The sequence below is a fragment of the Symsagittifera roscoffensis genome, chromosome 3, assembly GCF_963678635.1.
Source record: "Symsagittifera roscoffensis chromosome 3, txSymRosc1.1, whole genome shotgun sequence".
NCBI classification, from domain to species: Eukaryota; Metazoa; Xenacoelomorpha; order Acoela; family Convolutidae; genus Symsagittifera; species Symsagittifera roscoffensis.
In genome coordinates, this window is record NC_087064.1 from 55,968,850 (window position 1) to 55,985,657 (window position 16,808).

General features: G+C 36.1%; 1 protein-coding gene across 1 annotated transcript in view; it reads right to left on the minus strand.

The window, feature by feature from the left end:
* LOC134841147 (TNF receptor-associated factor 5-like) overlaps positions 1-12,988 on the minus strand; it is a 91,725-nt gene extending 78,737 nt beyond the window's left edge. The window contains exons 1-2 of the mRNA XM_063856946.1: positions 12,917-12,988; positions 11,447-11,515 (exon numbers count right to left, since the gene is read on the minus strand). The gene's annotated coding sequence lies outside the window, so the exon portion shown is untranslated. The remainder of the gene's footprint in view (positions 1-11,446; positions 11,516-12,916) is intronic.
* Between the last annotated feature and the right edge of the window lie 3,820 nt (positions 12,989-16,808).

Genomic DNA, 16,808 nt, shown 5'->3' on the forward strand with positions numbered 1-16,808 from the left:
TGACTTTTTTTTCCTTTGTTGTCATTTCAAGCTATGTCTGTTCCATTCATGTCTTGTCAACTTTTGTCATGACTTTTGTTATCTCGTCTTGTCTTGTCTTGTCTTGCCTGGTTTTGCGTTTTCTTGCCTAGGCTTAACTTACCTTATGTTCTCGTGTCTTGTTTTGTCTTGTTTTTTTAGCTTGCCTTGTCTTCTCTTGTTTTGTTTTTTAGTGTCTTGTCTTGTCTTTCAACCTCGTCTCTTCTCGTCTGGTTTTTTTTTGCTTTTTTTTGTCAAGCCTTTCATGTCGTGTCTTATCTTGTCTTGTCATATATTTTCTTGTTTTTTTTTCTTGTCGTGTCTTGTCTTAATTTAATGGGTCTCGTCGCGTTATAACGTTCATCTTGTATACTTGTTTGCTCGTGTCCTGCTGTGTCTGCTTGTATCTCGTCGCGTCTTGTCGTGTCTCGTTACTGTGTCTTTTCATGCAATTTCGTGCCTTTTTTTATTTGTTTTTTCTTGCCTTGTCTCGTCTTGCCTTGCCCTATCTTGTATCTCCGTCTCATCTCGTCTGCTCTTGTCTTGTCTTGTTTTGTCGTGTCTAATCATGCCTCGTTTTGTCTTGTCCTATTATGTCTCGTCCTGCCTGGTTTTTATTATTTTTTTTTTTGTCTTCTCTTGTTTTGTCTTGCTTTTCTTGTTTTGTTTTATTTTTTTACTACTTGTCTTGTCTTGTCTGGGATTTTTTTGTCTTTTATTTTCTTATCGTGTGTTGTATAATCTTGCCTTGTCTTGTCTTGTCCTCTCTTGTCTTGTCTGCTCTTGTGTGGTCCTGTCTTATATTTTCATGTATTGTCTTCTTTTGTTCGAATTGCCTTATCTTTGTTTGACTTGTTTTGTCTTGTGTTGTTTTGTTTTGTTTTGTCTCAACTTGTCTTATCATGACTTGTCTTGTCCTTTGTTGTCTTATCAAGCCTTCTCTGTCTGTTCATGTCTTCTCTTATTGTGTCTTTTCTTGTCTTGTCTTGCTTTGTATTTTATTGCCTTGCCTTGTCTTATCTTTTGTTGTCTTGTCTTGTTTTTTTTCTTTTGTCTTGCCTTGCTTGTCTGTCTTGTCTTGTTTTGTTTTTAGTGTCTCCTCTTGTCTTTTCTTTCGTCCTCGTCTCTTCTCGCCTGGTCTTGTCTTGCCTCGTTTTATCGTGTCTTTTCTTGCGTTGCCTTGTCTTGTCTTACCTTTTCGAGTCTTGTCGTATCCTGTCTTGTCTTGTGTTTTCTTTTCTTGTCTTGTCTTGTCGTGTTTTGTCGTGTCTCGTCGTATTTATCGTACATGACTTTTATATTTGTTTGTTCATGTCTTGTTGTGTCTGCTTATATCTCGTCTCGTCTTGTCGTGTCTCGTTACTGTGTCTTTTCATGCATTTTCGTGCCTTTTTTGTTGGTTTTTTTTGCCTTGTCTCGTCTCGCCTTGGTTTATCTTGTATCCCCGTCTCTTCTCGTCTGCTCTTGTCTAGATTTATTTTGTCGTGTCATTTCTTGTCTCGTCCTGTCTTGTCAACTCTTGTCTAGCTTTTTTTATTTGTTTCGATTTAACTTCTCTTGTTTTGCCTTGACTTTTTTCGTCTTTTCTTACTTTGTACTGCCTTGTCCTGTCTTGTCTTGTCAGGTCTTGTCGTGTTTTGTCGTGTCTCGTCGTATTTATCGTGCATGTTTTTTATATTTGTTTGTTCATGTCTTGTTGTGTCTGCTTGTATCTCGTCTCGTCTTGTCGTGTCTCGTTACTGTGTGTTTTCATGCATTTTTGTGCCTTTTTTATTTGTTTTCTCTAGCCTTGTGTCGTCTTGCTTTGTTTTATCTTGTACCTCCGTCTCCTCTCGTCTGCTCTTGTCTTGTCTTGTTTTGTCGTGTCTTTTCATTCCTCGTCTTGTCTTGGCTCACCTTGATTTCTTTGTTTGGTTTTGGCTTCTCTTGTTTTGCCTTGCCTTGTCTTGTCTTGCCTTGTCTTGTTTTGTACTGCCTTGTCTTGTCTTGTCTGGTGTTTCCTTGTCTCTTTTTTGTGTTGTTTGGTCAACTCCAGTCTCATCTTTATTCTTTCTTTGCTTGTTTTTTTTTTGTTTTGCCTTGCTCTGGCTTGTCTTATCTTTACTCATTTTGTTTGGCAATTAACTAATTTGTCTTAATTTGTCTTGTCTCGTATTGTTTTGCCTTCTTTTTTCTTGTCTTGCCTTGTCTTGTTTTGTAATGCCTTGTCATGTCTTGTGTTTTATAGTGTTTTATAGTCTTGCCTGGTCTTGTCTTGTCCTGTCTTGTCTTCTCTCATCTTCTTTGATCTTGTCTTGTTATGTTTTGTCTTGTCTATTTCTAAAATCTGTATGGCAAAAAAGTGTTTTGTCTTGTGTTGTCTTGACTTGTTTTGTTTTGTCGTTTTTTGTCTTGTCTTGTCTTGTCTTGTCGCGTCTTGTCATGTCTGCGTGCATACTTGGTCGTGTCATGTCTAGTCGAGTCCTGTCGAGTTTTGCCGTGTCTTGTCACTTCTTTTTACGACTTGTCTTGTCTTGCTTGTGATGTCTTGTAATGTGATGTCTTGTCCTGTTTTTGTCTTGTTTTTTCTTGTCTTGCCTTGTTTTTTTTCTTTTCTTTACTTGTCTCGTCTTGTTTTGTCCTGTTTTGTCTTGTCTTGTTTTGCTTTGTCTTGCTTTGTTTTGTTTCGTTAGTTTTGTCTTGTCTTTTCTTATTTTGCCTTCTATTGGCCTGTCTTACCAGGTCTTGCCGCGTTTTGTCGTCTATGCGGTCTTTTGTTGTGTCGTGATGTGCCTTGTCTTCGTTGTGTTGCCTTGTCTTATTCTGTCTTGCCTTGTCTTGTCATTTCCGATGTGTTGTGTGTTATCTTGTCATGTCTTGTATTGTCTTGTCTTGTTTTGTCTTCCCTTGTCTTGTCTTGTCTTTTAACGTCTTGTCAAACCTGCGTGTCTTGCTGCATCTTGTTGTATTTTGTCATGTCTTCTTTTGACCTGCCTTGTCTCTTCTTGTCTTTTCTTGCCTTGTCTATTCTCGTCTCATCTTGTCTCGATTTTGTCTTGTTTTGTCTTCTCTTGTCTTGCCTTGTCTGTCTTGTTTAGTTGTGTCTTATCTTAAATTGTCCTGTCTTGTCTTTCTTGTCTTGTATTGCTTTGTCGTGTGTTCGCTTGTCCTGTTTTTTCTAGTCTTGTCTTTTCTTCTATTAATTTTTTTTTGTCTTGTTTTGTCGTGTCTGCAGTCTCTTTCGAATCTTGATGTTTTTTGGGTCTTGCCTTGTCTTTTCTGGTCCTGTCTTTTCTTTTTCGTCTTTTCTTTTTTGTCTTTTTTGGTATCTTTCGATCATTTGAGATTTTGTTTGGTCTCGTCTCTTCTTGTCTCGTCTCGGCTCATCTTGTCATGCCTCGTCTTCTCTTGTCTAGACTTGTTTTTTGTCTTATCTTGCCTGGTTATTCGTGTCCTGTCTGGTCTCATCTTGTCTTTTATTGTCCTGTCTCGTCTTGTCTTGTCTTGTCTTGTCTTGTCTTGTCTTGTCTTGTCTTTTTTTGTCTGCTCTTAACTGGTCTTGCCTGGTCTTCTGTGGTTTTTTTGGGTCTTTTGTGGTCTGAACTTGTCTTGTCTTATCTTGTCTTGTCTCGTCTCGCATTCTCTTGCGCTGCTTGTCTTATCTTAAGTTATTTTGAATTGACATGTCTTGTCGTGTCTGCGGTCTCTTGAGTTGTTTTGATGTGTCTTATCGTTTTGTTTGTGACTTGTCTTGTCTTGTCTATCTTGTCTTGTTTTTCTTGTCTTAACTTGTCCTGTCTTCTTTCTTGTCTTGTTGTGATATGCTATGTCAAGTCTTGTGCTGTCTTGTTTTGTTTAGTCTTGTCTTATCTCATATTTTTTGTCTTTACATGTCTTGTCGTGTCTGCGGTCTCTTGACTTGTTTTGATGTGTCTTATCGTTTTGTTTGTGACATGTCTTGTCTTGTCTATCTTGTCTTGTTTGTTTAGTCTTAACTTGTCCTGTCTTCTCTCTTGTCTTGTAGTGCTATGCTATGTCATGTCTTGTGCTGTCTGGTTTTGTTTAGTCTTGTCTTGTCTTATATTATTTTGTCTTGACATGTCTTGTCGTGTCTGCGGTCTCTTGTCTTGATGTGTCTTATCGTTTTGTTTGTGACTTGTTTTTGTCTTGTCCTGACTTTTCTTTTTTGTCTTTTCTTGTTTTGTCTTTTTTGGTCTTGTTCGGTCATGTGGGATCTTGTCTAGTCCTGTCTCATCTTGTCAGGTCTTGTCTTGCCTTGCCTTGCTTTGTCTGGTCTCTTCTTGTCCCGTCTCGGCTCGTCTTGTTTTGTGTAGTTCTGTCTTTTTGATCTCCTCTTGTGTTCTCTTGCGTGTCTTGTATCGTCTTGTCTTGTCTTTTGTTGTCTGTTCTTTTCTGGTCTTCCCTAACCTCGTCTGATGTTGTCTCGCTTTTTCTGGTCTTGTCTGGTCTTCTGTCGTCTTTTCGGGTCTGGTCTTGTCTTGTCGTATCTTGTCTTGTCTCGTCTCGCCTTCTCTTGTGTTGCCTTGTCTTGTCTTAACTTATCCTCTTTTGTCATCGTGTCTTGTCCGGTCATACCTTGCCGTGTCGTCTTTTCTTCAGTTTTCTGTCTTGTCTTTTCTTGTGTCTTATCTTGTCTTGTCTCATCTTGTCTTCTCATGTCTTCCCTCATCTCGTCTGACATGACTTTTCTGTCTTTCTTTTCTTTACTTGTCTCGTCCAGTCTTGTTTTGTCTTTTCTAGTCTGGTATTATCTGGTATTGTCTGATCTGGTCTTCTCTGGTCTCGACTTTTCTTGTCTTGTCTTGTCTTGGTTTGTCTTGTCTGGTCTTGTCTGATCTATTCTCGTTTCGTCTCGTCGTCTTTTCTCGTCTCTTCCCGTTTTGTCTCGTCTTGTCTACCCTTGTCTTGTCTTGTCTTGTCTTCTCTTATCTTTTCTTGTCTTGTCTGGTCTTGTCATGTCTGGTTTTGCTTGGTCTAGTCAGACAAGATTTTTCTTGCATGTTCTTGTCTGATCTTGTATGGTCTTGTCTGGTGTTGTCTTGTCTTGCACTGTCTTGTCTCGTCTCTTTTTTTTAAGGTCTGGTCTTGTCTGATCTAGTCTCGTTTCGTTTCGTGGTCTTTTCTCGTCACTTCCCGTCTTGTCTCATCTTGTCTTGCCTTGCCTTGCCTGCTCCTGTCTTGTCTTCTCTTGTCTTTTCTAGCATTGTCTTTTCTTGTCTTGTCTTTTTGTGTCTTGTTTTGTATCGTCTGATCTTGCCGTGTCTTGTCCCAACTTGTTTTGTGTTGCCTAGCCTTGTTTTGTCTGACAATTTGCCTGGTGTTTTGTCATGTCTTGAATTGTCTCGTCTTTTTTATCTTGGCTTGTCTGCCCTTGTTTTGCATAGTTAAAACTTGTCTTGTCTTGTCTTGTCTTGTCTTGTCTTGTCTTGTCTTGTCTTGCCTTGTCTTTTCTTGTTCTTTTAACGTCTTGTTGTGTCTTGCCATGTCTGCGTGTCTGACTGCTTCTTGTTGTATCATGGCATGACTTGTCGTGTCTTCTCTTGTCTTGCCTTGGCTTATCTTGTCTTGTCTCGTCTCGCCTTCTCTTGCGCTGCTTGTCTTATATTATTTTATTTTGTCTTGGCACATCTAGTCGTGTCTGCGGTCTCTTGACTTGTTTTGATGTGTCTTATCGTTTTGTTTGTGACTTGTCTTGTCTTGTCTATCTTGTCTTGTTTGTTTAGTCTTAACTTGTCCTGTCTTCTCTCTTGTCTTGTAGTGCTATGCTATGTCATGTCTTGTGCTGTCTGGTTTTGTTTAGTCTTGTCTTGTCTTATATTATTTTGTCTTGACATGTCTTGTCGTGTCTGCGGTCTCTTGTCTTGATGTGTCTTATCGTTTTGTTTGTGACTTGTTTTTGTCTTGTCCTGACTTTTCTTTTTTGTCTTTTCTTGTTTTGTCTTTTTTGGTCTTGTTCGGTCATGTGGGATCTTGTCTAGTCCTGTCTCATCTTGTCAGGTCTTGTCTTGCCTTGCCTTGCTTTGTCTGGTCTCTTCTTGTCCCGTCTCGGCTCGTCTTGTTTTGTGTAGTTCTGTCTTTTTGATCTCCTCTTGTGTTCTCTTGCGTGTCTTGTATCGTCTTGTCTTGTCTTTTGTTGTCTGTTCTTTTCTGGTCTTTCCTAACCTCGTCTGATGTTGTCTCGCTTTTTCTGGTCTTGTCTGGTCTTCTGTCGTCTTTTCGGGTCTGGTCTTGTCTTGTCGTATCTTGTCTTGTCTCGTCTCGCCTTCTCTTGTGTTGCCTTGTCTTGTCTTAACTTATCCTCTTTTGTCATCGTGTCTTGTCCGGTCATACCTTGCCTTGTCGTCTTTTCTTCAGTTTTCTGTCTTGTCTTTTCTTGTGTCTTATCTTGTCTTGTCTCATCTTGTCTTCTCATGTCTTCCCTCATCTCGTCTGACATGACTTTTCTGTCTTTCTTTTCTTTACTTGTCTCGTCCAGTCTTGTTTTGTCTTTTCTAGTCTGGTATTATCTGGTATTGTCTGATCTGGTCTTCTCTGGTCTCGACTTTTCTTGTCTTGTCTTGTCTTGGTTTGTCTTGTCTGGTCTTGTCTGATCTATTCTCGTTTCGTCTCGTCGTCTTTTCTCGTCTCTTCCCGTTTTGTCTCGTCTTGTCTACCCTTGTCTTGTCTTGTCTTGTCTTGTCTTCTCTTATCTTTTCTTGTCTTGTCTGGTCTTGTCGTGTCTGGTTTTGCTTGGTCTAGTCAGACAAGATTTTTCTTGCATGTTCTTGTCTGATCTTGTATGGTCTTGTCTGGTGTTGTCTTGTCTTGCACTGTCTTGTCTCGTCTCTTTTTTTTAAGGTCTGGTCTTGTCTGATCTAGTCTCGTTTCGTTTCGTGGTCTTTTCTCGTCACTTCCCGTCTTGTCTCATCTTGTCTTGCCTTGCCTTGCCTGCTCCTGTCTTGTCTTCTCTTGTCTTTTCTAGCATTGTCTTTTCTTGTCTTGTCTTTTTGTGTCTTGTTTTGTATCGTCTGATCTTGCCGTGTCTTGTCCCAACTTGTTTTGTGTTGCCTAGCCTTGTTTTGTCTGACAATTTGCCTGGTGTTTTGTCATGTCTTGAATTGTCTCGTCTTTTTTATCTTGGCTTGTCTGCCCTTGTTTTGCATAGTTAAAACTTGTCTTGTCTTGTCTTGTCTTGTCTTGTCTTGTCTTGTCTTGTCTTGTCTTGTCTTGTCTTGCCTTGTCTTTTCTTGTTCTTTTAACGTCTTGTTGTGTCTTGCCATGTCTGCGTGTCTGACTGCTTCTTGTTGTATCATGGCATGACTTGTCGTGTCTTCTCTTGTCTTGCCTTGGCTTATCTTGTCTTGTCTCGTCTCGCCTTCTCTTGCGCTGCTTGTCTTATATTATTTTATTTTGTCTTGGCACATCTAGTCGTGTCTGCGGTCTCTTGACTTGTCTTGATGTGTCTTATTGTTTTGTTTGTGACTTGTCTTGTCTTGTCTATATTGTCTTGTTTTTCTTGTCTTAACTTGTCCTGTCTTCTTTCTTGTCTTGTTGTGCTATGCTATGTCATGTCTTGTGCTGTCTTGTTTTGTTTAGTCTTGTCTTATCTCATATTTTTTTGTCCTGACATGTCTTGTCGTGTCTGCGGTCTCTTGTCTTGTCTTGATGTGTCTTGTCGTTTTGTTTGTGACTTGTCTAGTCTTGTCCTGACTCTTCTTCTTTTGTCTTTTTTTGTTTTGTCTTCTTTCGTCTTGTTCGATCATGTGGGATCTTGTCTAATCCTGTCTCGTCTTGTCTGGTATTGGCTTGCCTTGCCTTGCCTCGCCTTGTCTGGTCTCGTCTCTTCTTGTGTCGTCTCGGCTCGTCTTGTTTTGTGTAATTTTGTCTTTTTTATCTCCTCTTGTTTTGTCTTCCGTGTCTTGTATTGTCATGACTTGACTTGTCTTGTTTTGTCTTGTTTTTTTTCTTGTTTTGTCTTCATTTGTCTTGTTTTGTCTCATCTGATCTTGCCGTGTCTTGTCCTAACTTGTTTTGTGTTGCCTCGCCTTGTCTTGTCTGACGATTTGTCTAGTGTCTTGTCATGTCTTCAATTGTCTCGTCCTTAATTATCTTGGCTTGTCTGGCTTTGTTTTGTATAGTTAAAGGTTGTCTTGTATTGTGTTGTCTTGTCTTGTTTTGTCTTGCTTTGTCTTTTGTTGTTTTTTTAGCGTCTTATCGTGTTTTGCCATGTCTGCGTGTCTGGCTGCTTCTTGTTGTATCTTGGCATGTCTTGTCATGTCTTGTCAAGTCTTGTTTTGTCTTTTCTCGTCTGTCTTATCTGTTCTCGTCTCTTCTCGTCTTGTCTTGACTGTTTCTTGTTCTGTCTTCTCTTGTCTTGCCTTGTCTATCTTGTCTTATTTGTCTTGTCTTAACTTGTCCTGTCTTCTTTCTTGTCTTGTAGTGCTATGCTATGTCATGTCTTGTGCTGTCTTGTTTTGTTTAGTCTTGTCTTGTCTTATATTATTTTGTCTTGGCATGTCTTGTCGTGTCTGCGGTCTCTTGACTTGTCTTGATGTGTCTTATTGTTTTGTTTGTGACTTGTCTTGTCTTGTCTATCTTGTCTTGTTTTTCTTGTCTTAACTTGTCCTGTCTTCTTTCTTGTCTTGTTGTGGTATGCTATGTCATGTCTTGTGCTGTCTTGTTTTGTTTAGTCTTGTCTTGTCTTATATTATTTTGTCTTGGCATGTCTTGTCGTGTCTGCGGTCTCTTGTCTTGTCTTGATGTGTCTTACCGTTTTGTTTGTGACTTGTCTTGTCTTGTCCTGACTTTTCTTCTTTTGTCTTTTCTTGTTTTGTCTTTTTTCGTCTTGTTCGGTCAAGTGGGATCTTGTCTAGTCCTGTCTCGTCTTGTCTGGTCTTGTCTTGCCTTGCCTTGCCTTGTCTGATCTCTTCTTGTCTCGTCTCGGCTCGTCTTGTTTCGTGTAGTTCTGTCTTTTTTTCCCTCTTGTGTTCTCTTCCGTGTCTTGTATTGTCTTGTTTTGTCTTGTGTTATCTGATCTTATCTGGTCTTCCCTACTCTTGTCTGATGTTGTCTCGCTTTTTCTGGTCTTGTCTGGTCTTCTGTCGTCTTTTTGGGTCTTTTCTGGTCTGGTCTGGTCGTGTTTTGTCTTATCTTTTCTTTTCTTGTCTTGCCTTCTCTTGTGTTGCCTTGTCTTGTTTTATCTTATCCTCTTTTGTCATCGTGACTTGTCTTGTCATGTCTTTTCCTGTCTTGTCTTGTCCGGTCATACCTTGCCTTGTCGTCTTGTCTTTACTTTTCTGTCTTGTCTTGTCTTGTCTTGTGTCTTATCTTATCTTGTCTTGTCTTTTCTCGTTATATCTTGTCTCATCTTGTCTGACACAATTTTTCTGTCTTTCTTGTCTCGTCTTGTCAAATTTTGTCTTTTCTTGGATTGTCTTGACTTGTCTTGTCTGGTCTTGTCTGGTCTGGTCTTGTCTGATCTGGTGGTGCCTGGTCTTTTCCTTTTTGTCTTGTCTTGTCTTATCATCCCTAGTCTTCTCTTGCCTTGTCTTGTCTTGCCTTGATTTTACTTGTCTTGTCTATTCTTGTCTGTTATTTTGTTGTCCTGTCTTGTCTTGCCTTTTCTTTTCTCATCTTGCATTGTGTGGTCACATCTTCTATTTATTTGCCTTACCTTGTCTTGACTTGTACTGTATTTCTGTTTCCATGTCTTGACTTGTCTTGTCTTGCCTAGTCTTGTCTATCCTTGCCTTGTATTGTCTTTTCTTGTCTGTTATTTTCTTGTTTTGACTTGTCGTGTCTTCTGCTGCCTTCTCTTATCGTGTATTGTCTGGTATGATCTTGCCTTGCTTTGTCTTGGCTAGTTTTGTCTTTTCTTGACTTGTATTGTTTTGTCTTGGCTTGTCTTGTTTTGTCTTGTCTTGACTTGTTTTGTCTTATATGGCCTTGTCTTGTTTTGTCTGTTCTTGTCGCGACTTGTCTTGTCTTATCTTGCCTTGTGTTGCCTTGTCTTGGGTTGTCCTGTGATGTCTTGTGTTGTCTGGTTTTGTCTTCTGTTGCCTTCTCTTGCCTTGTCTTTTCTTGCCTAGCCTTGGCTTGTCCTGCCTTGCATTGTCTTACTTATCTTGAAAGGTTGGTGGACATAGTCTTTTAAGAAAAATACATTAAACTAACGCTGAGATGAATGTTTGCTAGATCCTGGAATAGACGCATTTCCAATTTTTTGTACCAGTGTTCCTGCCCGATCCGTTTTCATTGAAGCATCATATTTGATAGCATTGCGATTTATAACTGGCTCCACAAAAATTTCTTCCAAAGCTTCAACAATTTTTTGTAATTTTATTAGGTTATAAAGTGCATTCACTAACGTTTCATATTGTCCATTTGAGGCTTTTGATGACTTTAACAATATTTCGCTCATTTGAGTGCAAAACATACTAAGAAGCAATGCATATTTCTTTGACGAGCCCGAATTTGTATCTGAGTTTGAGCTGATGTTCTGTTTCGGATACGGTTCACTAGAACTTTCTAGCGTATCGACAGGAACAAAATTAGAAATTATATGTGACATCTGAGGAAACAACGTAACTTGGAAAATTTGGATTTATTCACACTTTTTTCGAATGCTTTTTTAAAATGTTACTAGGAAATAACTGACTAGTCGATAAAATAAACAATATTATTAAATGGGGAAGTTTGTTCCAGTAAAAGTTGTAATCAGTTAAGAAGATATCTGTAAAGAGAATGGTAAAATTGATTATGTCGATTATAGTAAAGAGCAAAAAGAGGGGTTCCAATATGACATGTAAGAAGTTATGGTCACGTACTTCCTCGGAGATGTGATGGTAAAACGGGCTCAAAAACGTATCCACTTTGACTACCTTCGTATAACTTCCAATTTCAAATGGTATACTGTTCTCTGTTCCACTTTCAGGGCCGTATTCAGTGTTGTTCTCCAAGATGTTAAGGTTCCAATTAACGTTATTGGATATAGGAAACTTTGGCAACATTCAGACTTGATGCACAATATTTGACTCAGGATTGATAATTATGGCGTCATTATGGCGTGATTATGAATTGTGGTGAAATAGTGTTCATTCACAATCGCCATCAACCATTGCAGCTTTTCTCAGTAAATTATTAGAACACGGTTCTAGACTTTGTGTCTCATATAGTGAATGATGAGTGTTCTTAAATGACCGTTTAAAGTTAAAAAAAAGCCGATGATGATCAAAATTTGCATCAGACAGCAATGGTGTGAAACTACAATTACGAAAAAAGAAATTTAAAAAATACAGTTGTTTTAATTGTTCATTACAAGGCCAAACTGTGCATTTTATGAATTGTGTGCGAATTCCGCAACAAGGACACTCCATTTGTTCTTTCTCGTTGATCGTTCTGACAAAATTTGCACATGTTTAATAATTGCCTCTTGAATCCAGGAACTTACTGATACAAAGTTGTGCGTCTATCCAGTGCACAGTTTGGCCTCGTAATATTCGTGGTGTGATGAATGGATCTGGAAAAAAACGTTGAACTTGAACATATTCGCCAGTAATATTAGATTAGGCTTGTTTTAAAAACTATTTTTAAAAAAATTGGTAAAAAGTTCTTTAATTTTTCAAAAATATTACAGACTTTTTTTAAAAAAAAATTCCAATTTCCTATTAAATACTAAAGAGGCGCTGAAAAAACAAGTTTAGGCTACGAAGAAAATGCCAATGCGGTTTTTCTCGCTATTGATACAATGATGTGATAATTTTTTAACGTCTTTCGATTAAAGGCTAAAAGGGCTTTAATATAATTCATCACTCGACCCAATCCAATAATTATTTGTTATAGCTAATTTTGAGTTAGAAAACGAACCCGAAGACAAAATTCCGCTCCACTTCAGCCCGCACCGAGCGCCCATGGATTCTAATCAACTATACGGGATTCCCGAGACACAAATAATCCATTATAATCCATTACAGATGTAAAATTCAGACCAATAATTGATTATATTGCCATTATAATTGACTATTTTTGAACATAGTCACAGTTTAAGAAGTCTCGTTGATCGTATCGACAGTATCCATTATGATCGATTATAATCCATTATTTTTGTCACGGAAATCGATTATTTTTGCCAAGATAATCCTTTATAATTTATTATTTTTGAAATAAAAATCCATTATAATCCATTTTATTTTTAGTACTAAATTCGATTATTTTCCTAAAATATTGCAAAAATTGCTAGAAATTTGCAGAATTTATGCCATGTTTTTTACTAAATGCCATGTCTCAACTAAATGCCTTGTCTCAACTTTTACTAAATGCCATGTCCCCTCGCCCCTCAAGTTTTTAGGGCCTAAACTGAAGGGATGTCTAAAAAAGTAGAGACAAAAATATAAATTTTATTCTGAAATGTAACATTTTATGAAACGTAATACGTAACAATTGTAATAAACAAAAAATTAGATACTTTTGAACAAAATTGTAATTTTCATGATTTGCCCCAAGAAAAAATCCATTATAATCGATTATAATAGATTATAAAGAGTTTTATTGGCTTAAAAAATATTAGGATTATAATCCATTTTTAATGTATTATAATCGGTTATAATAGTTTATAAAGACAAAAAAATATTATATATTAAAATCCAATTTCAATGGATTATAATCGATCATTTTGTCATTTTATAGATGCTGACCATATTATGACATTATATTCGATTATGATCCATGGGCCCTCGGAGCGGGAGGGAACTAATACATCATCTGCTTATCTGCTTTTGTGTTTTGCTATTTGTTTTAACTTTGTTTTAACTAATTAAAGAATCTGAAATTGTAATGGATCCACTATTCAGATCACTGTGATTCTAGACCCATGTTATTCATATTTACCCGTTTTTCAAGCAAACCAAGGACGTTTTCTTACCAAGGAAGTTAGTAGCACAGTAAATGGGGAAATACACCGCGAGATAACTGGTTGACAGAGAGCTAAAATAAATATAACGTGGTAGTATTCTTTCGTCAGGCCGTAATATTTAACATTTGCAACGTATAAACAAACTGTAAATAATGATGGCACCATTTCTATCAAAGGTTATGTCGACAGTAAAACAGTTACGCAGAAACATTAAAACAACTGACGTTTAATGTCTATTTAAGAAAAGCTGTAAAAGAAAACAATATAGGAAATAAAAATAGTACAATTGAGATCCAATTCGTTGAGGGGATTGAAAATTAAGACAAAAACTGATATAAATTGAATGTTCCGACTGCATTTTAAAGTCTATGCAAAGGTCACAAAAACCAAATCAAACACTTTTTAATGAGTTTATACATTACTCATACTGTTGAATTTTCAATTCATACTTTTGAATTTCCAACTTTCATCAAAATGTCACATATTGTGATACAAAAAGCAAAATAGAAGAAAATCTAATTGAGCCCAAACAAAATCAAAAATTCAAATCTATTTTTTGAATTTAGTGACTATGAACTTCCCGGAAACAGCTTCAGAGCTGCTTGAACTAAATATTATCCCAGTATCAAAAAAATGAAAAAATTAATTTTCGGAAAAACAAAAAGGAAAACAACTTTCAAAGTTATAACAATATAAAATATATAATAGAAACAAAAAAAATGCATGATGGATGGCAATTTTAAATCAAAAAGTTTCTTTACAGAAAAAAATTCTTGTGATTTAAAAATATAGAAAGTTTGATAGTGACGCCATAAAACTATGTGCAAATTCTGTTTCTCTGCCTTTTAAGCTTTCGTATCCTGTAAATGGTCAGATTTGCAGCCCTTTTCATGAAAAACAACTCCTCAAAACGTCTCTCCCAACTTGCTAAAAAGACGAAAACCGCAAAATTAGGCGTCGAAAAACTACACAGGAGTTCGATAGACATCAAATTTAAATTGCTGATTTAAATTGTTGCAACATCAATGAGATCTCAAAAAAACTTACTGAAACTTTTAATTTTCAAGGCAAATTTGAGAGTTACGATTCATTTTTCCTAAACAAGCTTTATCTCATCTGTTTCCAAAAAAAACAAATACATTCAAGAAAAAGTATTTCTTAAATCTAATTTCATTTTTTTTTTGCAATTAAAATTTTTATAAGCATGGTATTTTTATAATTTAGAATCAGTGTTTTTGCTCATTGCGCTTTTACTACACTTTTAGTTAAATCAAACAAAGTTCAAACTAAATTTTCCATCAAACTTTAAGAGCTCATGACAAAATATATATTTATTGAAACTTTTTTTTGAGGAAATAAGCAAAAAATGATTTGGCCGCAAACAAAAAGATTTCCGCTTCCAAACGAAAAAATTCGCCATATATATTTCTGAAGTAAATTTTTAAACTGTATGAAAAGTACCTGTTACTACAGTCACGGGACAGAATCTTTCCTTAGTTCATGTTTTATTCAGTTATTTGTTTTCACGTTTTGGTAGTTTTCTTTGCAACAATTTAAAACATAGGATTCAAAAATTGACAAATGCTAGATAACAAGTGTTTGGAAGGACCTAACCGGGCTAAAATTAGAAATAATTTAATTCAAAAAATAGTCATAATCTGTTTTAGATGACACATACATTAAAAGTTTTTGAAAGTTGTCCTACTCCAGAACGTTGGAGAAAATCTTAACACAACCTTCTTGCTTATGAAAATCATTTGCATAGATTGCAGCAGTACATTTTCCGATTCATACGCTGGAGTAGTTTCTTTTTTTTACTAACTTTGATCATCGGCGCCGAATTGTTCACAAATTTTAGCGTTTTTTGAGGCCGGTCCAATAAACTCTTTCAATTTTGTTATCTTTCGTTTTCGGTAACATAAAATGTAAGTCAAGGTTATCAGCTTCCCAAAAAACATTTTTCAGCCCTTAAATCCAATTCTTTATTTTGCTTGCGAGAATATTTCTACAGCAAGTACACCTCTGAAAATAGTAATGATACACGGGCTAATTTAGACCTTCGAACTTGGATTTTTAAAATTGTGACCCAGCTAGATCCTTCTAAATAATTTTATTTGTCCTCTATACTTTAAATACTTGCAGAGAAAACGACAAAAAAAAATTTTTAATCCCTTTACTTAATTAGTTGCAGAGAAATTGACAAAACCTGAAGAGCAAATTCATTCATTTCCTCAATGAAATATAACAAAAACATCGGCTATTTTCCGTGACTGTAGCTGCGAAGCAAAAAAAATAACAATCACCGCTTTATTCTTAAAAGCAATTACAACTTTTTTAGTTTACTCTTTATCAAAAATCATTCAAAACGACGTTAATTTGAAAATCTTCCTTAAAATTGATCGTGCGTACATCTAACCATTTCTTTCAAAGACCTGCAAAAGTTTGTAGGATTAGCTGAAGACGACTTTCTTGCCCTTTTCTCCAAGGTCAAACAATTTTAGCCAATGACACTCCTCATGATCATATGCACATACATGTATATATTTTAATAATAAGTTTTCGAGAAAGCTAGATCTTCTGTCTTATGATCTTGAGTTTTTACTATGTTGTGTTTAGCTGTAAATTTTCAACCTTTCAAAACTTATGAAAAATCTGGCAAGGATCAAATATCTTTTCTCGGAAGGAAGATTAAATGGATATAATCAGGTTGAAGTGATTTTCAATTTTGCATATGGGATTGAACGAATTAAGTGCATGGAAAATCAAATTCTCTTCAACTAATATGACGACACTAAAACATATTTTTCCAGCTTTGAACAAACCGATTGCGCAAAAATCTTAATTTTAATTGTTATTTTGCTGAAACAGTAATGCAAAACATAGTCTGTTTAACTACAAAAATTTACTTTCACAGCCTGAAATGCCAAACATGCGTGCCAAAAAACTAAGAAAATTTTAAAATATGACTCCCGAAAATAAGCGAGAGGGTTAATGCCACTTAACCGAATATACTTATTATCTCTTACTCTTAAAGCGTTCAGGAGTTCAACCAACAGCTATCAGAGAAATTTCTGGGCGTTTGAAAAACCATCTGAAATTCAAAACAAATTTAATGGACTCAGAAATATGTTTTTTTCTCATTTTGAGATTGAATTGATGCTACACTAAAAATTATTTTGAGCTACACTAAAAAAAAGTATCTGAGAAATTTGTATTCGACAAAATAGGGAAAAAAGAACTGTAGTTCTTGACTGTGGAGACATTAATTTTTTAAGCACCAGGTTAAGACAGAGGCGAAACAAAATTTTGCCTAACTTGGGATACAGAACTTATTGATTTGTTAGAAAAGTAAACAAAAATATTTTGAGAAAAAATATTCAAAAAAATTAATTATTTGTTAAATTATTCAGAACAATTGATAAATTAAGTTGATTAATTGAAAGCACAAGTAGTGTAACAAATTGGTTAAACTAAAAAAACTTTTAAACTAAAAAGTAGACCAAGCGCAATGGAAAGGTAGCAATTTCAAATTTTTCAGATCCAAGATTTTGACATTGCTTCACCATACAAAAACAGAGTTGGAGATCAATAAAAATAGCTTAAGCAAATAATCAAGTCCATAAAAACTGTTTCCAAATTGGAAAACAGAAATCAGAATAAAATCAATTTTCAAGGTTTACACATCTTTAAGTATATATTTTTTCTTGGTTTTTTTCTCAATTTTCTCCTAGTTTCTCGAGTTTACAAGATTACAAGAACAAAAATTAGCGTGCTAAAAACAAAATTTTTTATAAGGACAAGAAGTGAAAACCGTATAAAGCATTGTCCTTAAATTGGTTTAAACAAAATTCTTGCACACCAGACAACAAATTTTCACTTTATACGATTAAAATAGATCAAT